Here is a 24,581-nt window from a genome sequence, read left to right as displayed (position 1 = left end):
GCTTGTAAGTAAGCAACCAGACGGCCAACGGCTTTAGGTACTCTCCGAGGGACCTGGCAATGAGGATTAATGCTTTACCAAAGGACACTAGCGCATCGCCTTGGTTTCGAGCCCGGGTCACCGGATTACAAGACCACTGCTGTACCGACTGGGCAATCGCGCCTCCTTCTTATCTCACCTTTTGTTCCATGTAAATTTTGGTGAATGTTTAGGAATCATTTAAACAATTTTTACCAGTGCAGCTATGTAATCTATGTAAATACATTTCTGTCTTTGGACTGTTTTTTTTTAACATGGAATTTTCTATATGAACCGAAATCAATGATGAATGAATGAATGAATGTGCTTTAGCTATAACGAATGTTGGCAAATATGAACAAACTTATAGAAGAAAATGAATGTATGCCTCGAGAAGATAGCTAACACAGGAAACGCCATAGATTAGATTTAAAACAATTTTTCTTGACTACAATCGACTGATTTTCTATTCCTGTTTGGAAATTAAATCTCAGAATATGCAGATTTCAATGGTCGCAGCTATCAGGGAATGTCCTTAGGCGCTATTTGAAATATTTGAAACTTACCGGGAGCACCGTTGAACTTCGATTATTCAATTTCTCGAAAGCAGCCTTGTTTTAGGGGCTAAATTTTCTAGTGCTTATAAAACATTCACAGGGGCATCCAAATATATCAATTTTTTAAAGAATCACTATCCATCCAATTTTCAAAATTTCCCAAAATTTTGAATTACCTTTAAACAAAATGTATATCACAAGCTCTTTTTCTTTTGGGAGGGGGAGGGGGGGGGCTTTTTTTTCTGAATAGTAGATAGTAAAAAATAAAAAAAAAGGAGGCGGCTGCCAAAAAAGAGGCGGGTGGGGGCGAGAAATACTTCATTTTTGTTATTTTTTATACCAATATTTTAACTATATCCATTGCATTAGTTTGTGTAGCCCAAACCGATAATGATATAATAATGATAATAATAAAAAAGTTGCTTATAAAGCGCGTACCACCGAAGTCTTTTAGCGCTTATTTGGATAAGATCTATTAAGTAGTAAAAAAAAAAACGCATGAAAATTGCATTAGATAATTGTCTGGAATATGCTACATAGACACGGACGCGTGCAAAATACCTTTTGCCTTCAAATCATTATTATTTATGTTTAAAATCAAATAACTTTATTTTCGAATTTGATTTTGTTTACAACTATTCCAAATCATTACGAGGTATTCACATGGGGAAGCATAATCCATTACAAGTAGTGAAAGGGGGCACGTGTCCCGGGTGACAGTTGAAGGGGGCGCAAAAACGAAAAAGAAAGGGGGTGCAATAAATGCCCCCAAAAAGAGTGCAGAGAAAGGGAATAAAAGGCGATCAAACCCTTTATAACAAGTTCATTTGTGTGAAAGCAGACAAATAAGATAAACAGAAAGGCGAAAGAAATGAATCGGACAATAATACAGAAAGCTATAAAATTAATGATTAAAATATAAGATCACTAAGTCTATGCGAATCTCAAAACGACAGTTTGGCCATTGGAGTGTGACGTATTCACGGATAACTCTCCCGCTTGTCGTGTACACAAATATCATTAATTTATATTTTTCTCCTCGAAGTTTGCTCATACCTGTGTTTGGGGTGAGTAGTGCGCATGCGCGACTTGTCGGTGCCCTGCGCTGCATGTCCTGCATTAATTTTGTTAGCGCTGAAGCGAGGAGAGTCACGTGACGTAAATACAGTATTTCACCGAAGTTTGCTTTTACCATTCTTATAGGTCCATGCTTTTACACAGCAAAACACTGTTGAAACTTCGGCGGGCATTTAAAAAAACCATACTCCAGATGTGGGTTTTTCGATTTTGATTTTTCGTCGTGTTTGCGAAACACCGGAATGTGAGACAACCTGACGCTTTGGGTTGCAGGGTAAATGCAGCTAAAACTAATATAATAGCATTCTCTAAAGGGTCAGATAATTTACAATTCTCATTGCTTCGCTCCTCATCGTGCCTTATCGTGCCTCAGTGCCTTAATATGGCATTTGGGGAGGCTCAGCATTTGAAAGAAATCTTAACTTTCTTAATTGAATACTGTTATTCCTCCAGGCAGGCGCGTTCGCAGGATGTTTTTTTTCGAGGGGGGGGGGGGTTAATTTTTTGGGGGGGTCTCACAACTCACAAATTCCGCAGCGGGGGGGGGGGGGGGAGGGGTTAAGATATATATATATATATATATATATATATGTATTTTTTTTTTTAGTCCCAAAATTTGAAAATTTGGTCGATCGATTTTTCGTTTCGTTGGGGAGGGGGGTAAGGTCAGCTTTTTTTTTTTTTCTTTTTTGAGATTTAAAAAAAAAAGGGGGGGGGGGTTTCCTCCAAAACACATACATACAAAAACAAGTTTAAAGGGGGGGGTTCAACCCTCAACCCCCCCCCCCCCCCCCCGCGTACGCGCCTGTCTCCAGGACTATACTAGCCGGGGGTAGCTCCCCGAAGATGTTTAGTCATCCAATTTGTCCATGAATTTACTTTTGTGGATACAGTGAATCGTTTTGGGGACAAAGGTCGTCTTGAACGATTACAGCCGGACAAGTGCTTCTGGACTTTTACTCACAGGCATATGCTCCCCCCCCCCCCAAAGGCAACTCACCTCTACCCTTGGGACAATTACAGGCAGACAGCTAAACCCTGGACAAAATCTATCGCCTAATCAAATCCCCCCCCCCCCTAAGTAGTTTTCCTGGGGTTAATAATAATTGATTTGTAGGAAAGTTATCCGGGAGTATATTTTCCTAGGGGTTACTTGTCCTAGGGATAGTTGTCCGGGGTGAAAATCTCGTGTGTTTTTCTGAGAGGGGGGGGGGGGAGGGGAAGGGGTGCACGGATATTACAATTTGTATCTTGAAACTGTCGACGGTTACGGTTAAAAAATGAGTGTGCCGATACAATAACAATGGACGTTTTCCAAACAAAAATTAACCAATCATTTGATCAATGTCCTAAAATTTACGTGAAACTCAATTGTGACTCTACTGAGTAACTTCCATGAAATAACCCCTCAATTTTTCGTATTTCAGCCTCATAAATTCGTATCAGTATTGTACTGACAATACACAAAGCAAACTGAAACGATATATATTCATGATCTCGTAAATGGCAAGTTATCTGCGGCACATTATAGCTGTGCCGCAAAACTGATTCCGGATTGCAAAATTATGCTACATGACTTGTATAACACTCAAGTAATGAAACAAAATTGATTACCTTTCATTTCAGTTGTGTATTCCAATATATATGTCTCCAGTTTATGTTGGATAAGGAATGAAGAAAGTAATATGTAGCTTTATAAATATGGATAAATATCAACGAATCGCAACGCAAAGTATCCTAAAACACATGCATAACATGTGATACGTGGCGATGTAGTTTGTACGCTCGTGAATTTGGACTTTGGTCTTTGGAAACAGAAAGCCAAAAATAAAAGGAAATGTGACAATGATATCATCAACAGGGGCGTAATGAGCAAAAACGTTTTTTTTTGGGGGGGGGGCTGAACGAAAGTCCGCATCACCATCGGCCTCTTACATGTTCGTGGAGGCCCTGCGGGACGTTTTTCATTGTGGGGGGAGGGGGGGAGCTATATATTTACGATCAGGTAGAGCGTAGCAAGCGAAGCGAGTGAAGCGTATATTGGCGTGGGGTCAAGGGGTATTACGGTCAGATGAGCATTCAGGGGCCCGCCTTGAGGCCACTAATGGGGTCCAGGGGGCAGAGCCCCCGGAAGCGTAGGAGATTTAGGCATTTAATTACGGTACGTGAGATGAGCATATTTTGATACCTTATATGTGACACTGGCAGGTCACTAATTGTCGTGGGATCCAGGGGGCGAAGCTCATCCCGAAAATTGATAATTTTACCGATCGACATTTCGTTCCGTTGGGGGGTTTGGGGGGGGGGGGAGTTAGGTCACCTTTTTTAGGTCACTCATTAGCTTTTTTTAAATTTTGTTTTTTTAAATTTTTGTTATCATAATAAATGAATAAAAAAAATGAAGGGGGGTTTTACCCCCCCCCCCCATGCGTACGCGCCTGCCCTCCCCCATCAATACGCCAGTGATCATTATATGCCATCGGACTCATGGCAGTTTAATATTTAGGTGCAATCCTTGAAATTCACTTTTGGGGGAGACAGATTTGGGATAATTCCGTGTTGAGTGGTAATCCACTAGAAATTATGGAATCCACTCTCGAAACGGTTATTCAATCACTACTTCAAATCCAAATATGACTACTAAAATGTCGATTTATGCTCATCGCATTAACAGAATATTATCATTCCCAAATCATTGACGTTTATGACGTGTTTTTGTTGAAAATTTTGAGATAACAAATTTCCACCACCTATAGGTCTATTTGACGAAGGGACACAGTGCGCCGTGGTTTTACAATTTCCCCCAAAATTACCCTTTTCTTTAATGAGTAGTGTCCTTCTCATCTGTTGTTAGTACCACTTACTTATGTCTATCTATCATGCTCCTGTGTTTTATTCATCACACTGTAGACCAATGGAGTCTAGGGAAGGTGAGTCCAAAGGTCCATTTAAACTACAGAAGTGTGTCAAATCAAAATGGAGAGATGTGATGAGAGATGTTTTATTAATAACGAAATAACTGAAGAGGTTCATCTTGTAACTTGAAAATCATTGTTTTCTTCATAACCAGTGGAAACCTCCTTTTTTGGATAAGCCTTCCCTTGTTGTGCTGCAAGCTTCTGTCGCGGTTGGCGCTGTTGCTGATGCAGCTAGACGATGTTATAGAACGAAACTCTCAGAAAGTGACAAAGATATATACGGAAGCGTTAAAGTGCCATTCTACTTGACGACATGACGAGATATTTCATCTTGTCAAGTCGACTTAATATCCATATCATGTCGACATGTAAAGATATTTAACCAACCATGTCGACTTATCAACTTTTATTAGTCGACATGGCGAAATAAATTATCTTGCCAAGTCGACTTCACAAAAAGTTCATGTTGTCATGGCGACATAAGTTATCTTACCAAGTCGACTTCTAAAACATACATGTCGTCATGGCGACATATATTATCTTACCAAGTCGACTACCCAAAAAGTAATGTCGACATGGCGAAATAAATTATCTTGCCAAGTCGACTTCACAAAAAAGTTCATCTTGTAATAGCGACATAAATTATCTCACCAAGTCGACTTCCCAAAAAGTATATGTCGTCAAGGCGAGATATGTAGTGTGACGACTATTTCATGCAGCGCGCGTATGACGGGCGGATCGTGCCATAAAGATGACAACTTTACAACTATACATCCAACGAATGGATGTAAGGTTTTAACCAATCTCCACACAGTGACTAATAACCTGTTTTATTATAGTATTCCATCTCTACAGAGAAATTCACATTTTTCTTGATCAAAGAGGTATTAACTCTTCAGCTTTCACCTCATGTATTTCTTTCATCGCATATCATGAATGGCAAATGGAAGTCTTTTTACCGGTTGAGGCTAATTGTTTATCACATATTAACCCTTCTTGTGGTTGTTAGACTAACAAAAGGCGTAATAATCGTTATTGAAGTCTAAGAGGTAGGAGCTAGGATGAGGCTGGTACATGCCATCCTCCCCTTCTCATCTAAAATATTGGATGGGAATAATGATGCTTCCTCATCATATATAGTGATAAGTGAAACACTTATGAGATATTTGACATGCAACATAATAGTAAGCAAATTCAAATTGTCTGAATGGAACATTTTCAATAATACACCTCCCCCCCCCCCTCCCTGAAAAAAACACTGATACTCTTTTTACAACCGAGCAATCTTAAATAGTAATGTTATTTTCTCTTGTATGTGTAATTGTATATAGGGGAGAGGAGAATAGAGAGGGCAAGGCGGGACATGTCACCTGAAGAGTTCCGCAACTTAATTACAACAACGTACCCAACTATGACACAAGGATATACTTTGGCCGTATGCAGGCATAGGCGTCTTGAGAATCTTCCTCCAAATGTTGTTGATCCAAGCAGCATTTATGGACATCTTGGAAGAAGGTTCTCAGGACGCCTAATTATAGTTCCTGATACTGAATTTCAACCCAAAAGAACATAACAATAATAAAAACCTGAATTAAATCACATATACAATTCCATTCAAAGAAAAGGGAAGTTAATTCACAGGAATTAAAATCATAAACATTGCGCATGCCACCTATACGGTATAATGGAGGTCTTTATAATAGCAATACGCGCATATCGTGGACATATTGTGCGAGAATGGGAAAGCGTGCCTGTTTTTTATGCCTCCGCCACCGAAGGTGGTGCCGGAAGCATCATGTTTTCGGGTTGTCCGTCCGAACGTCCGTCCGTACGTCCGTACGTCCGTCCCGTTTGACCGTTATCACAATATCTCAAGAACCATTTAAGATTTAAACTTAAGACTCGGGAATAGTATTTATCACCATAGGAAGACGATCTGATTAGATTTTGGAGTACGTAGGTCAAAGGTCACAGGTCACAGAGGTCAACTTATGAAATTCCTTGTATTGAGTTTGTTAGCGCGATATCTCAAGAACCATTTGAGATTTAAACTTCAAACTTAAGGATAGTATGTATCACCATAGGAAGACGATCTGATTAGATTTTGGAGCACGTATGTCAAAGGTCAAGGGTCACAGAGGTCAACTTATGAAATTCCATACATTGAGATTGTTATCATGATATCTCAAGAACCACTGGAGATTTAAAATTCAAACTTAGTGATAGTGTGTATCACTATAGGAAAACAATCTGATTACATTTTGGAGCACGTAGGTCAAAGGTCAAGGGTCATAGAGGTCAACTTATGAAATTCCATACATTGAGATTGTTATCATGATATCTCAAGAACCACTGGAGATGTAAAAACTTCAAACTTAAGGATAGTATGTATCACCATAGGAAGACGATCTGATTAGATTTTGGAGCACGTAGGTCAAAGGTCAAGGGTCACAGAGGTCAATTTATGAAATTCCATACATTGAGATTGTTATCATAATATCTCAAGAACCACTGGAGATTTAAACTTCAAACTTAATGATAGTGTGTATCACCATAGGAAGACAATCTGATTAGATTTTGGAGCACGTAGGTCAAAGGTCAAGGGTCCCAGAGGTCAACTTATGAAATTCCATACATTGAGATTGTTATCATGATATCTCAAGAACCACTGGAGATTTAAACTCCAAACTTGTTTAAATTGCTCTATGGCGGAGGCATCATTTTCGACTGCGCGCAGTCAAAATTCCATCTAGTTTGTTATAGGGGTGAGAAGAAAGGAGCCCCTGAACGCTGGCGTACTGATGGGGGGGGGGGGTGTATTTCTTATTCGATACAATTGATTTACAAATGTTGCTTTTATGACATGATTTTCCAGTATTTTTCTCCGTTTTTTTTTGTAAGTCATACCTTTTTATGCGTTTGTTGGAAAATAAGAAATTCCCAAATTACAGTCGGGCAAAAAATACGCTTATTTAGAAGCCTTTATGTCATGGTCTGCAAAGTGGCTGGGCTCGAGCCCCCCCCCCCCCTCCCCTCACTTTTTGAAAAAGTATGATAGAGAGAAAAAGAAAGAAAGACAGAAAAAAATAAGTGACCTGCCAATGTCACAAATTAGGTTTTAAAAAAATGCTCATCTGACCGTAATTAAATACCTAAAACCCCTGAGCTTCAGGGGGCTCTGCCCCTGGACCCCACCAAGGGCCCTAAGGCGGCCCCTGAATGCTCATCTGACCGTAATTAAAAAAAACCTGAGCTTCCGGGGGCTCTGCCCCCTGGAACCCACCATGGGCCCTAAGGCCGGCCCCTGGATGCTCATCTGACCGTAATTAAATACCTAAAACCCCTGAGCTTCCGGGGGCTCTGCCCCTGGACCCCACTAAGGGCCCTAAGGCAGGCCCCTGTATGCTCATCTGACCGTAGTTAAATATTAAAACCTCTGAGCTTCTGGGGGCTCTCCCCACCCCCCCCCCCCCCCCCCCCCCCCGAGAACACGTTAATGGCCTTAAAGAGGGCCCCTGGATACTCATCTAACCGTAATCGATTACCTAAAACCCATGAGCTTCCGGGGGCTCAGCCCCTTGACCCCCTGCCGAGGCTCATGCCCTGGACCCCACGCCAATTTACGCTCTACCTGATCGTTAATACTCCACTTTGAAAAACGTTCCGCGTTACCTGCATGTAACGTGTAAGAATGGTGGTGATGCAGATTTTTCGTCTGCCCCCCCCCCCCTTCCGAAAGTGTTTTTCTCATTACGTCGCTGCCCCTGGAAGATGAGCCCCCTGGAATGTTTGCCTCCCCCCCCCCCCCCAATCCCAAACTGCTTCCGGCGCGCCTGTTTATGGCACGATCCGCCTGTCATAGTATGACGGGCGGATCGTGCCTTAAAGATGACAACTATACAACATCTTTAATGCACGATCCGCCCATCATACGCGCGCTGCATGAAATAGTTGTCACACTACATATCTCGCCATGACGACATATACTTTTTGGGAAGTCGACTTGATGAGATAATTTATGTCGCTATTACAAGATGAACTTTTTGTGAAGTCAACTTGGCAAGATATTACATGTCGCCATGACGACATGAACTTTTTGTGAAGTCGACTTGGCAAGATAATTTATTTCGCCATGTCGACATTACTTTTTGGGTAGTCGACTTGGTAAGATAATATATGTCGCCATGACGACATGTATTTTTTTAGAAGTCGACTTGGTAAGATAACTTATGTCGCCATGACAACATGAACTTTTTGTGAAGTTGACTTGGCAAGATAATTTATTTCGCCATGTCGACTAATAAAAGTTGATAAGTCGACATGGTAAGTTAAATATTTGTACATGTCGACATGATATGAATATTAAGTCAACTTGACAAGATGGAATATCTCGTCATGTCGTCAAGTAGAATGGCACTTCAACGCTTCCGTAGATATACATGTACACTTACATGTGCCTGCCCGGACTACGACGACAAACAAACGAAAGCTCGCACGTGTTCTCATACTGGGTAAACAATAGTCAAAACAGCTTTATTGAATCTAGTCTCTTCATCATAGTCAAAGCTGACTCTTTGGCTTGCTGATTCACTTTGTTCCTTGGATTCCCGTAAAAACTATAAACAAACAAATGAACAAAATCCAACATAAGTATATCATCATATCAAAGCATGTTACAGTGCAACTGCATTATAACGAGGCACTTGGGACGAGAGAAGATACATTGTTATAGGTAAAGTCTGCCACATCAGTGCCTTTAATAATAAGGTTCCACTGTATTATGAGTCTAAACATTATACTAAGGTGAATAACAATTAACTTCAATTTAAAGTAATTGGACTTAAATTATCATAATAGCAATACTGTCCAGTATTTAATACACTAAGTGTTGTGAAAATTAGAAATAAACTCTAAACTGATATCCTACATATAAGGAATATTTGTAAACGTATTTAACTGTATACAATGGGTGTCGAAAACAGCTTAAATAGACAATGTAATTGCAAAAATGTTATGTGAGCAATAAATGTAATGTCAACCATCTTATATCAAGTTTTGGCGTATTTGAGTGCTTATTTCCTCAGGACTGAGGTTTGAGTTTAATCTAGTTGAGTTATCATTACACAATAAATTCGATACTGATTAAGAGTTTCTGTATATTTCCATACAAACAAATATTCATAATTATAGTACTACACAAAGACCTGCACACTATGCGTACAATGCATCAATCTGATACACGAGCTATTGAAGTTCTACAGTAGGATAACACTGATTGCTGTATGCATACTGAGCGATTCTCTTGAAATTAAACCTAAAAGTTCTATTTATGCTTACCACTGTGCCACTTGTTACCAAAGTCTCAGGCAGGCATAAATAATATGCCGATTAACGATGCAATTCATTTTCCATCGCCATAACGTGCCCCAATTTTGGGCCAAAAATTACAATCTTCGCAGACGATAAAATTATGGAATGCCAAATAGACAATTACAACCGCACGGTGTATGAAGTGCCTTTACACTCCCACCAAAATTGCCTTCACTGGTAACATAATCACATGCATGAGTACACTTACATATATATGAAAATGCATTTACTAGTATTACATAAGTGGTGCATGTGAAATAATGTGACCATAATATGGAAATTTTTAAGCAAGCACTCCATACACCTCTTGCATGTAAATTGGTACACTTGCAATCTACAACACGAATAACATGGCAATTGAATAGCTTGATCAAACCAGAATGGCATAAGTGATGATGCGGAACTCAAACAATGCACGTTTATAACATGTGCTGTAAAAGATTATAACACACACTGCAAAGGTTGTAAAGCAAGCTTAAAGGTTGCGACAATATTTAAGCGCTGTGTATCTAAAATTCGCAGCAAACAAGATCAGAATTTGAGTCCTAAATTTTTAAACTGTACCAGAAAACGAAGTACATGTGCAAATGCAAGGTCAAACATTTGTACCCGCTCCAAACAATCTCAAGTGTACATACATACCTGCTCTATGGAGGTACCTTTTCCAGAAGCAGTACGAGCTTCTGAACCAGCCTCCAATATTCGGCAAGCTTCTTGTTTGGACGACCTTTGTTGTCAAGGTCTTTCAAGAATTGTAGGTCATTCTGAGAGCATGCTTTGTCCGGCGATTTGTCCTCTGCGAAATCTGTCTCAAGCAACCCTATGATCTCCTTTGGCTTCGGAAATGGTATCTCGCGAGTAGAAACCCTCCCACACTGGCTACTGAAATCCATGGCATTCTCTTCTTCGGCAAAGCCAACAATACTCCAGCCGAGGTCAGTTCGAATAGCAAATGGTTCTACATCGCTACCAGTAACTACTTGTCTTGGTGTCAGAGCTCTTGGGCAATTATAGCCTATCAGTAGGCCGATTTCGCATCTCTGAAGTGCTGGCATCTCTCTTGCAACATCTTGGAGATGAGTCCACTTCTCAGCAGTACTTCTGCTTGGGATGTGTTCTCTATCAGTCGGTATGAAGTCACGCGTATAGCACTTTCCTATCTTGAGCTGGGAGGGCGACATCATACCTCTAACTAAGATACTTGAAGTCACGCTGCAATCAATGTTCGATGACGAAGTCATAGTAGATAACTTTAAGCGTATGGGTTGCTGCTTAGCATTCAGGGCTTGCGCTACTTCATCTAGAATGAACGATGAATCACTCTGGGTATCCAGGAGGGCGTAAGTCAGAATCTCTGACGATAATGCTTGTTCTGCCGCGACCCACACTGGTACAATCATCGAAGTGCTAGCTTGTTTTCCAGAACGGACTTGGCAAGACGTAGCCATGTCCTCAGAAGCTCCTTCACTCTTGTGCGCATTGTCCTCTCTTATCGTAGGGTTTTCCTCATGAAGAGCCGTGGGATGGCGCTTACCACATGTACTACACTTCAGCCTTTGTTTACATGCCTTAGAAAAATGCCCCTTCTGTAAGCAACCAAAGCATACATGATTTTCTTGAACAAACTTCCTGCGTTCAGAAAGTGGCTTGGCCAAAAACTTGTCACAGTCCTCGGACTTGTGTCCAGTTTCACTACACAGGCAGCAAGGTTTTGGAGCCTTCTTGACTTGGTTTGGGATGTTCTTGCCTTCGGCACTTTCCTTGGTGTTGACAGCCAAAGCAGATCCCTTATTTCTTGCTTCTCGCTCGATCTTGGAGGTCTTGGGACTTGATTCTCTTTGAGAGTCCTCAGATTTCAGGGCACCTAGAGAAGAAATGGGATTGTTGGCTATCCTTGCCTCCTTAGCAACAAATTTCACAAACTTAGAAAATGAAGGATAGCTGCCGCCTTCCAACTCATCTGATACCACCCTATTCCAGCTACTAATCAGCCAGTCTGGAAGTTTGGCTATCATCTTTTGATTCTCATAGCAGTCGTTTAGCACCTGGAGGCCAGTGACATATGGCATAGCATCATCACAAGACTTTAAGTAGTCCGCAAACTTCTGAAGACCTATGGCATCTTTGGAGGATATCTTCGGCCAAGCACTTAGCTTCTTCCGGAACGCTTGTTGGACATTAAAAGGATGACCATACCTCTGTCGAAGGCACCTCCATGCCCCATCATATGCCTCTTTGGAGTCCCCGAAAAAGAAACCTTCCACCGCCTCCCTTGCCGGACCAGTCAGGTACTGCTTCAGATAATACAACATCTCTGTTGGTGGTATGCCACGGTTTTCGATCAAAGTCTTGAAACCTTTCTCGAACTCTATAAACTCGAGCGAATCCCCACTAAAGGTGCGTGGCACTGGCATCGGAAGTCTTGTGTGGTACATGTTGTCTGCTAAAGCCTTACATAAGCCCTGGACGTCAACCGACGTTGTCTGAGGCGGCTGTAGTGGTGTCTTGTCACGAGGTTCCACATGCGAATCAGGTAGACTATCATGTAGCTGGCCTACTCTAAACTCTGGGCCCATCTCATCTTGAAGGGAAGGAGATGACGTCTTGGCAGGAAATTCTGCTGACTGCCCTTGAATACCTTCAGGTGGTTGGTTTACTCCAACTCCTGGGTACATTTTGTCTTGAAGAGGAAGTGATGGTGTGTTACGAGATTCTACAGGCTGTCCAGGATTGCTATCAATGTCAATTACTGGTGTGGCTCCACGCGGTTGGCTGGTTTCAACCCCTTGGTCCATTTCGCTTAAAATTGAGCTGAAGACCGATGAAGCATATTCTTGTTTCAAGAATTCTTTCGCTATCTGCTTCCGATCCTCGGCGTCAAAAGGACCTTCTAGGGATCCCAGAACTTCTTCCAGGGCGTTGAGGCTATCTCTGACCATTGCGTTGGCACGGTCCATCCTCGTGGTGGCCTCTCTTATGGGGACCTTGTGTCTCCTCAAAATCTCGTAGGTTTCCATCAATTCCCTCTCTCCTGCTTCAAGTATGGATATCTGTTGTTTGATGGGACCTTCTTCTGTCTCTGTCTTAATGATTGTTCTAGCTGCCTTTACTGTGGCCTTAAGGGAGCCGTACATCTTGAAAAACTTCCGCTCTGTCTTTGATTCTTCAGAGGCCTGAAGAGCGGCCATTTTTTCCGTGGGCTGCCTCTCCCTTGATGACTTTCTTGAATCTGCCATGTTTAATTGGCTTTGACACAACAGAAATGTAATAAGGAGCTGGCCTCTTATGCTAAACCATGCACTTGCACCTTGTACAGCAAATTGACCAAATTAAATTGTCATGCAACTAGAGTGAAATCAAACATCAATTTAAGCAAAGCTACAGCGCTAAGCCTACCAACCTCATCAATGTAAAACCGCTTAAAATGCTTCTTGCTAATGCAATTACAAATACTCCATAGTAATTTGATTTTACATCTCCCAATAAAGCCTTTACGCACGCCTCAAAATTCGCTTATCAAAAGGGCTTGAATGCAGACCACGCGATCATGCGATAAAGTTCAACATCGCCACATATTCCTTCCTTGCTTGACTCTGAACTGCGATGTCAATATCACTTTGTAATGAAATTACACCTTTAACTTTCTTGTCACTTGAGCACAAAACTAATGCTGGCTACCTGCAAACAAAACATGCAGTATTTGCAGAATCATATTGGAAACACTTTTCAATAGACTACTATACATGAAATAGTTATTAAAATTCAACTTTTACTTGACCTCTGTTAATTTGTTATCAAGAATCTTGAAGTTTCACAGAGCCTATTATAGCTCTGGTTCTAACTACTTTTATTTCATCAAGTTCAGATCCAATGTTTCATTTATAAATTCAATGTTGTTGGCTTGATTTATGCTTCAAGTTCAAACCTGGCTGGACCTGGACTGTACAAGACTAAACCACGCTGGCTCCCGGGCTGTATGGCTTGACCGGGCCGATTCCCGGGCTGTTGTTCAAGCTGGACTTCAGCTGGATTAGGCTAGTTCATAAATTATGCTAGGGCTGCTACGAGAGGCTGACACAGAATAGTCTTAAACTTGGGCTTGGCTGATCCGCTAACATCTACACTGGGCTTTAGTCCTTAAACTCTTAACTAGACGTGACTGTGGGCTGGATCTATCAAGGCCGTCGCTGGTCCTGTTACATTATGGCTGCATGCCAACTGCTGGTGCAAATTATGGTAAAGCCACGTATTTTATAACAGTGAATAATAACGATTGTGGCCGATTCCAGCTTAGCGTCCATAATACACCTCAATAATAAATCGATGACACTGCTGCATTGCAACCATAATTCATTGTAACTGTAACATTAGTGTAGATCAAACTGCATAGCGTCCATACACAGCTTTACATACCTCGAACTATTGAGACATATGAGAAATGACTGGATCACAACATCATTTCACAATCCAAATCAAAATCCATCAACATCCACTCAGATTCTGAGATTCATGCGTTATGGTGCAATTCTAGCTGATCTCTAGCATATATCCTGTGCTCGTCGCCAAACGTAGTTATGTATGTATGTTCGTAGGTTCATCCAGCTGAAATGTCATGTTGAACTCAACTCAAATGTCTAGCGTCTATTTATTGGCTCCATCTTGATAATCAGGCTTGTTGATGATGATGAGGCCATTTTGACGCTACGTTGGAAGTGTTTTTACTGTGCCTGCCCGGACTACGACGACAAACAAACGAAAGCTCGCACGTGTTCTCATACTGGGTAAACAATAGTCAAAACAGCTTTATTGAATCTAGTCTCTTCATCATAGTCAAAGCTGACTCTTTGGCTTGCTGATTCACTTTGTTCCTTGGATTCCCGTAAAAACTATAAACAAACAAATGAACAAAATCCAACATAAGTATATCATCATATCAAAGCATGTTACAGTGCAACTGCATTATAACGAGGCACTTGGGACGAGAGAAGATACATTGTTATAGGTAAAGTCTGCCACATCAGTGCCTTTAATAATAAGGTTCCACTGTATTATGAGTCTAAACATTATACTAAGGTGAATAACAATTAACTTCAATTTAAAGTAATTGGACTTAAATTATCATAATAGCAATACTGTCCAGTATTTAATACACTAAGTGTTGTGAAAATTAGAAATAAACTCTAAACTGATATCCTACATATAAGGAATATTTGTAAACGTATTTAACTGTATACAATGGGTGTCGAAAACAGCTTAAATAGACAATGTAATTGCAAAAATGTTATGTGAGCAATAAATGTAATGTCAACCATCTTATATCAAGTTTTGGCGTATTTGAGTGCTTATTTCCTCAGGACTGAGGTTTGAGTTTAATCTAGTTGAGTTATCATTACACAATAAATTCGATACTGATTAAGAGTTTCTGTATATTTCCATACAAACAAATATTCATAATTATAGTACTACACAAAGACCTGCACACTATGCGTACAATGCATCAATCTGATACACGAGCTATTGAAGTTCTACAGTAGGATAACACTGATTGCTGTATGCATACTGAGCGATTCTCTTGAAATTAAACCTAAAAGTTCTATTTATGCTTACCACTGTGCCACTTGTTACCAAAGTCTCAGGCAGGCATAAATAATATGCCGATTAACGATGCAATTCATTTTCCATCGCCATAACGTGCCCCAATTTTGGGCCAAAAATTACAATCTTCGCAGACGATAAAATTATGGAATGCCAAATAGACAATTACAACCGCACGGTGTATGAAGTGCCTTTACACTTACATACTATTAAAGAAACTCTAATAAAGAACAATATACTACGGTCCCATTCTACTTCCTCATCGAACTGCATCAATAACAGCGCCATCTACGGCATGGGTCGATCTGAAGATGCTTGCTACACAGCAAGTGGAAGCTTACCAAAACAGATAATTTTCTACTGATTGTAAAGAAAACATTAATTGTCTATGTAGTATGTATTCACTCTTTACAGGTGCTCCTTTTCCACCAACAAAGAGAATATTTGGTTAGTGCTCCTTCCCTCTTTTGAGAACGCTCCGCCGCTTCAGCCTAAGTTCTGAACCTTAAATCGGTTACAAAATATACAATTTTATCAATCGCCTCTATTTTTTTTAATTTCTCACATAATCATTGATTGCACATTATTATGTTTTATATTTCAGCCATACAATGGCAACCTCTAAGTTTCAAGAGAGAGACGATACATCCCGTAACCGTGGCAGAATCGACAAAGAAGAGAGATACGAGGTAAAAATGAGAGGTGTCAAAATTCGAATGATTGGAGAGTGGGAAGATGAAATAATTACACCAGCTTCCAGCATTAGGAATAGCCTTTCGTCCTTCGAGACTCAATTTGGGCAAGCTATAGGGTTCGGAATGGGGTCGGAGAAGGCGGGGGGGGGGGGGGAGGAGCAATTTTTTCCGGGAATATTTGGGAGTCCTCTCAGCACTCTCAGACTCGCTGAGTTATGGCGGTGGATTAGCCAATACTGTCTTGAAGGGAATCGTTTTGTGGAAAATACCCTTGGAAAACCTCTCTACTTTCTTGTAAACAATTGGGGGGGGGGGGTATCTTATTCCCATTGTAAGGCTTTCATATTGTGGGAGAAGTTGCCTAATATTTTCTCAATTATGTTATGTTGGGCAGGTATCAGTGTCAGTAAGTGGTCTAAGTTTCCAAACCACCACCACCCTCAAACCAGGCCAGCGATCCTCGGTGTTGTTTACAGATCAACAAGGGAGACAGATAGAGATTGTGGTGGATGTCAAGGTAAGATAACTTGAGAAAAGGATGCTCGAATGAATGTAAACAAATAACTTCATGTAATAAAGCCTTTAAAAAAGATGTTGTATTGCCCTTGCGACCGACCCAAGAATCTTGAAATATACGGTCGGATTTTTAACAGAGTTAACTTTTTTTTAAATCGTTTTTTAGAATTTTTGTATAACGAACAACTTGCTTGTTGATCCAATATAATTTTAAGTTGAAAACAAAGGAAGAGGAACGAATCATACAAGGGGCTGGAATTAAAAGATTGATATTGTAGCAGTATCATATCAAATCGAAACAAAGTTACTTTGTGAAATTTTAACTCTGTTTTAATCATTCTAGGAATCAGCGAATCATAGTAATGAATTGTTATTGAATCAAAAATCATTATTTTGTGAAAGTTTTACCGTGACAGAGAAGTTTTATAAATATGTTTTCATTTAACGATCTGAAAGGATTGTTGCTTCTGCTAATTAATTAAGTCATTCGATTAGTGGAGGGGTCTCTAGCCCCAGCCCTCAATAATATTGGAACCTTTGAAATATTATAATGATATGCATCGATCTCGAGGATAATGTCATATATGTATATATATAATCTTGTGTACACGTGTTCGTATCGTAATAAAAACCTAATACTTTTCTTTATCGTTTCTGAAGGAAGGAGAAACACCTGAGATGCTACCCGTGAGCGTCCAACCAACTGATGAGAGATTGGGACTGGACACTGCTCCAGAAGAAATAATGGAGATTGTAAGCTCAGCTTCATTTTCCTATGGCTATGTTTGCAGGAATCGTTCATGTATGTGAAAACGTTGATGGTGGTGGGTGGTTATGTGATAATTTTGTTCAGGGATGTTCAAAGCTAGACTTTGAGCCACAATGGCTTCAGGATAAGATTAGCCTATCTATTAACACAATTATTGATAGCGATTTAAATAAAGAGGAACACATCAAGACTAAATGGTTCATGTGAAATTTTTCTTTTATTCACCTCATTTTTCATTTTATTTTGTTCTCTATAGGGATAACTGCGATCTGATGAAGGCTGATAAGCGTCATACCTCGGTCTTCCTCTGTCTTTGCACCATGTTTGCCAGAGTTGTGATGTGCTGCAGATTAACAAAAGTGGCAGATCCAGAATTTTCTTGCCGGTAGGGGGGGGGGGGGGGCTATGGAATGGAGTGGGGTCACATAATGTTTTGCCTCTCCCAATTCAATTTTATAGTCTTGTATATATCTTATTAAAAAAACCCTCCCCCCATACACACACACATGATCTTTTTCGCAGTGTTAATTTTTTGTTTTATTGTGATTTTTTGTTACTCTAAGCTTCAAAATGTATAAATGCTGGACAAGTCCGACCCAAATTCGCCAACAACAGTGGCATCATTGATTCCAAACGCTGTAGATATTGGGAGGTGGACATAACTAACGGGACTTCAGATTTGTAAAATAAAGTGGTGTGTCTGGGTTCTAGGACACCTATCCCCGGATAACCACACCCAGTCAACTACCCCCTAGGGCAACCACTATCTCGGACGACTACCCCCCGGAGACTACAACCGCCCGGAAAACTACCACCCGGACGACTAGCCCCAGACAACTCACTACCCCCTACGACAACAGTCCTCTAGAAAAACTACCCCCGGACAACTATCCTAGGGGTAGTTGTCCGGGGATAGCTGTCTGGGGGTAGTTGTTCCGATGAGTAGTCGTCCAAGAGGGTGGTTGCCCTAGGGGATAGTTGTCCTAGTGGGTAGTTGACTGGGGGTCGTTATCCGTGGGATGGATGTCCAGGGGTAGGTGTCCGGATACGGTTTCGAGGTCACGTGGAACGTCGAACGTCCCTACTGATACAAAAATTGATGGGAAATGCATACACTAGGGGTGGGTTCGGATGAGGTCCCCCCCCCCCCCCCCCAAAGTCAAGAAACAAAATTAAATTTGAGATACCCGATGATGTATTATAAGGCCCAAATGATCTTACTTTTTATCGGAAATTAAATGGATATTGTCCATACATTTACCTACATCTCTTTCCACTCATCTCTCCTATATCTCCCCCCTCTCTCTCCGTCTCTGTTTTATATTTGTCTGTCTCATTTCCACTCTTTTGTACTGTCACAATGTCATTTATTCTTATTCGTAGTCTTTATAAGCAAGCATATATATATTTATCAAACTTTCTTTCATACCTGATTTATTGAATGTTCATCTTTTTCTTTATCATGTTTATTATGTCAATTATATATACCTGTACTTTCATTTACTGTCAAATATTTCATTAATCAAATTATAAAGATATTAAGGGAGAGCGAGGTAGAGATGGAACGAAGTCAACAACTGAAGTCATTTCGATAAAGAAACATGTACCAGAATGCATTCCATATCCACACAAGTAGAAGGTAGGGGTGGGGGGGGGCTGGGGTTGGAGGTTGGGATAAGCCTAAGTAGTGTTTTAATATAAAAAAGAAAACTTAAAATTTCAATTCATAATATGTTGAGAAATATGAAACTCAATATTTTGTATACATATATATGTATATATATATATATATATATATATAATTTTAAGTATTCAGTCTCTTTCTGAAAAAAACATAGTTTTGGGGTTGAAAAAACTGTGTAGTACGGTTATATCTTTTAATTATGTAATGGTGATATATTTTCGTCCTATACATTGGGAAATAATGAACAATGGAATTGTGTTGTAATTATGTTTGTTTATCAAATGATCACAAAGTTTTGTTGTAATTATGTTGCAGTTTTGTATAAATTATGTTATGTAAAAAAAAAGAAGAAAAAAATTCGAGTTGTGAGAAATAAAATCAGTGAATACAAAATTGTAATTGATTGATAATAACCCACTTTATTTCATTGCTAAAATAAATTAAATAACTGAAATCACTCAGCTTTAATTGCAGATGGTGCCTAATGACATAGTTTTTAACTCTGGCTCTTAAACCCTGACCTCAAAGAATTATAAAAACCTGCAGATTTCAGCTAAGAGATATTTTGAGAACTTTACTAAAACTTGAACTAAGAGAACGTGAGGAAGAGAAATACAGTTGTTACAAAGTGGCAGGGAAGGAAACAGTCAAGTGAGAGAACAAGAAGAAGAATCAATGGAGAGAAGGAGGGGAGCAGAAAAAGAACAGGGGGCATATTAAACAAGATTAGTTGAAAGAGTTTGGGTGGCTTAAAAGAAAACTTACATCGTTCGTAGAATGAAGGAAGGTGATATACAGAACAGGGGAGAGAACGAGAGATCTGTTTGAGAAGGAGGATGGGAAAGAGAGGGACACACAGAGAGACAGAGAGAGAGAGACAGAGAGATATACATTGAGAGAGAGAGAGAAAGAGAGAGACAGAGAGAGAGAGAGAGAGAGGGGGGGGGGGAACAAACGGGAGGGATAGGATGGGCGCTTATCATTCGAGAAATCCTTTTTTCTATCAACATATCCTGTTAAATAACTAACAAGATCTACAAATATGATGTTCCCATCAATCGTTCCCAGTTATGAATATAGGGATAATTGAGTTTTGTTGCAGAGGGCGCTTAATAATTTTTTTTTTCGGGTAAAATAATGAAAAACTGAGTGTCAAATTAAAAATAATATACAATTTGAATGATACAATTATCGGTTTAGACAACAGCTGAAATATCCATGCATATAAACATTTCTAATAATTTCTTGGTATGCCCCACAAATATTCGGTAATTTTGAACCAGCCGTTAAAATACGAAAAAGTACCTTATCCGATTTATTCTAGTCAATGCCAATATTTGCTTTTTCGTGTTGGTTATAATACGCACAACCAGCCGGTCCGTGTATTGTTATTATTAAGTAATTAACGGCCACCGTATTTATTTAAAAGTGGAGCTGAATTGGTAAGATCGTCTTTTATCTAAATTTCACACATTTTGGGGTCTAAAATTAACTTCATAGCAATTTTAGGTCCTAAAAGGGCACTAGAAATGTTATAAAGAAGAATGAGAGCAATAACCATACACTTTAAATGCATTTGCAGTCTTAAACAAGAACTCAACTATCCTTTTTAGCGACTTCGCAGAGATTTATGAGACATCTTTTCTATTGGTCTTCTTCCTCTTCCTCATCGAAATCCTCCTCTTCGGCGGTGGCGTCCTGGTACTGCTGGTACTCGGACACCAAGTCATTCATGTTGCTCTCAGCTTCAGTGAACTCCATCTCGCCCATACCCCCACCAGTGTACCAATGAAGGAAGGCCTTTCATCTGAACATGGCGGAGAACTGCTCAGAGATGTGTTTAAAGAGATCCTGGATGGCGGTGCTGTTGCCGATGAAGGTGGCAGCCATTTTGAGACCTCGGGGAGGGATGCCACAGACAGCAATCTTGGCATTATTCGGGATCAATTCGACGAAGTAGCTGGTGTTCTTGTTCTGTAGTTGAGCATATTATGTTCGTCAAACTCCTTCATGGACATACGACCACGGAAGATTGCGGCAACTGTGAGGTAGCGGCCGTGGCGAGGATCGCAGGCTGCCATCATGTTCTTATAATCAATCATCTGCTGTGTTAGCTCGGCAACAGATGTGGCCCTGTATTGTTGACTACCACGGCTTGTCAGAGGAGCAAATCCAGGCATGAAGAAGTGAAGACGGGGAAACGGCACCATATTGACAGCCAGCTTACGAAGATTTGCGTTCAGCTATCCAGGAAACCTGAGACAAGTTGTGACGCCACTCATGGTTGCAGACACGAGATGATTTAGGTCACCGTAGGTCGGAGTTCGTAAGCTTTAGGGTTTCGAAGCAGATGACGTAGAGTGCTTCATTGTCGATGCAGAACGCCCCATCGGTATTCTCGACCAGTTGGTGGACGGAAGGTTGTAAGGTTCGACGACGGTGTCTGAAACCTTTGGCGAAGGAACAACGCTGAAGGACGTCATGATCCGATCAGGGTATTCTTCACGGATCTTGGTGATCAGGAGGTTTTCCACACCAGAGCCAGTTCCATTTCCCATAGAATGCGTAGGCTGGAACCCCTGTGGACATAGACACATTAAATAAATGGTCATGCATGTTTAAGCCAGACTCATTCGGTGCCGAGTGACCTATTCTTGAAATAATAATTGAATAGGAAATGGAAATATTCAGCAAAGGGAAACAATAACTTGAATGCAACAATTTCAATATCTTTCCTAATCAAAGAAAATACAAATATTGAAATCGTTTCGTGGCTTCTTTCTGTTTATATTTTAAAATGTCTATTAATTTCAAAAGAAACGACATTTATCAAAAAGCTTTGGAGCATAATTATTGTAGGTACTATAAGAAATATGCAACATCTGAATAAGAATCACAAAAGCCAGAGAGCCTCTACCCCCAATAACTAGTATTAAATATTAAATGAATGATTTGAAAAAGAAATAATGAGGAAACATAAACCAGACAAAATTATCCGAATCAAGTGATTGAATAAGAGATTCTAGTATTTGTAACAAAGAGATGAACTGTTGTTAATTCAGTCGCTAGACGACAAATTCATAATAGCAATTCGAAATATACGGACACATAATTACAAGCGTTGCCGTAAAACACTTTCAAAGTCAACTGCTCAACGCAGGCATCAGAACAAAATTATAATGCTTTATATAGTGAAGGTTGTTTTGTAATGCTTCGTGAAGGATGTATTACTATGATCGAAACAATCACTCAAGTTTTTTAAACCAACCTGAATACAGTCACATCCCTCGGCCTCCTTTCGCACAACGTCCATCACAGAATGAATAAGTTCAGCGCCTTCTGTGAAGTGTCCCTTGGCCCAGTTGTTCTCTGCTCCGCTCTGGCCAAAGATGAAGTTGTCTGGTCTGAAGATTTGACCAAATGGATCAGAATGGACCGAGTCCATAGTGCCTGGCTCGAGGTCGAGAAGAATCGCTCTTGGGACGTATTGTCCTCCTGCCGCCTCGTTGTAGTAGACGTTGATACGCTCGAGCTGGAGATCAGAGTCGCTTTAGTAAGTACCGGTCGGGTCAATGCCGTGTTCATCAGAGATCACCTCCCAGAACTAGACAAGGGTTGTTAAGAGAAATGAGTAGAGAATCATGCTAATTTAAATTCGAATCGTATTTTCAATTGAATTCAACTAACTGTTACAAATAAGTTTAAGAATTTATAAAATTATATACTAGGCTTCAACTGCAAAGACGATTTTATCATTTTCATACAAGTACTTGGTAGTGGTAGATTTAAAGAAACCAATAATATTCACCTGATCACTTGTAAAACCAGAGTGCACTTGATTATAGAAAAATCCAAAGAAAATATTATTATCAGCATTAGAGCTAGAGCTTATAGTAGGGTATAGGATGATGGCAATGTCCTGGGCCATCGCACATGTAGATGATGAAGGAACATTTCTCCCCATCTACGAACATTACGGCCAATGACTTGCAGCAGTAAAATCATGGTTCGTGCATATAAAAAAGGTTGCGCAATAACTGCAGCATTTACTAGCTTTTACTTCCTCGGTACAGTTTCGGTCCCTTTCTTGCATTATTTGAGACCCTGGTTGTTTCCGAGACTCCGGGACCTCCTCAGCTGGATGTCACAAACTGAATGGTCTCAAATCAAACACAACATAACTACAACTTTTTATTTATTTATGATCATTTTCTAATTTTGTTATAGATGATATAATGATACCATGTACCAGTGTTCAATGACTTCATCATGTACGAATCTTACCATGATATTTACCTATAAAACAAAAGCCCCTAAATATCAAAATTTGAGAAAGAATAAAGAAATTGGGAAAATGAAAGCAACCATTTATATATAAACAAAACACAAAATGTTTTAAGTTTTCAAGTCGTGTGTACATGTATGCTACATGTACATCATGTATATCTTGGAACTAGTAGTAATACTTACAAATTGTGTAAATTATGGTAGAAAGGTTTGTCACACTAGTTACTATTAAATTACTGTTCTATTTGGATTTATAGCATGTATATGTGTGGGTTATTTGTACAGTATTTGATGTTTGTATATCAATGAAAATAGGCAAGATATACTCGCATTAAAGTTAACAAACTGGAAATACACAAGTTGAACCACCAAAAGTTAATTATTATAAGTGTTCGTAAAAAGGTTAAAATACAGGAATCTTGCAAATAATGAATAATGAAATAGTCGCCTCATTATGACCTCAAACAATGCGACGAGAAACTCATTATTGAGTTATGAGGGCCTAATACAGGTTTAAAGGAGCATTTGTGAAAATAAATTCATCAGAAATAAACAAATTAATTGAGCACCACCCGGAAGCCTGTATTAATGTTTTCTCCGCTAACAATCATTCTAAGTAGAGAGCGGATAATTCTACAAATATCCGAAAGTTATACATTTACAATTATTTATGGTAAAGGATCTTGATAAAGAGAACCTAATAGAACTGTAGAACACCATCTATTACGTGAAACAACAGACTCATTCTAGAACGCTGTGTCATGTTAAAGAGCGCCCCCTTGTGCTGTCCTGATCAACGCACTTGTATTTTGTTTTGATTGTGTCAACATCACAGAAATGAAATAAAACGGAAAAAAGAATGATCGTGTGTATTCTAGCAGCTTATGTGCAACAGTAATACAGGGCAAACTAGCAAAAGACCAATATAAACACCATTTGAAATGGACCAAGATATACCTCATATCTCTCTCTCACTCTCTCTCTCTCTCTCTCTCTCCCCCTCTCTCTTTCTCTCTCTCTCTCTCTCTCTCCCTTCCTCTCTCCCTCTCTCTCCCCTCTCTCTCTCCCCCTCTCTCTCTCTCTCTCTCTCTCATC

General features: G+C 39.9%; 1 long non-coding RNA gene and 1 pseudogene across 1 annotated transcript; both read right to left on the bottom strand.

Moving 5' to 3' along the window:
• Positions 1-14,715: 14,715 nt before the first annotated feature.
• LOC105442153 lies at positions 14,716-15,729 on the bottom strand. The gene is made up of 2 exons (XR_972303.2): positions 15,548-15,729; positions 14,716-14,826 (listed from the first exon to the last, which is right to left on the bottom strand). It is a non-coding gene; the product is annotated as an uncharacterized LOC105442153 (long non-coding RNA).
• Positions 15,730-20,843: 5,114 nt separating this feature from the next.
• On the bottom strand, positions 20,844-22,797 carry LOC590554 (annotated as a pseudogene).
• Positions 22,798-24,581: the final 1,784 nt, after the last annotated feature.

Source organism: Strongylocentrotus purpuratus, unplaced genomic scaffold (assembly GCF_000002235.5).
Source record: "Strongylocentrotus purpuratus isolate Spur 01 unplaced genomic scaffold, Spur_5.0 spur5_contig_849, whole genome shotgun sequence".
Taxonomy (NCBI): domain Eukaryota; kingdom Metazoa; phylum Echinodermata; class Echinoidea; order Camarodonta; family Strongylocentrotidae; genus Strongylocentrotus; species Strongylocentrotus purpuratus.
Note: the sequence above shows the minus strand (reverse complement) of the source record. Positions and strands in the feature narration are given on the sequence as shown.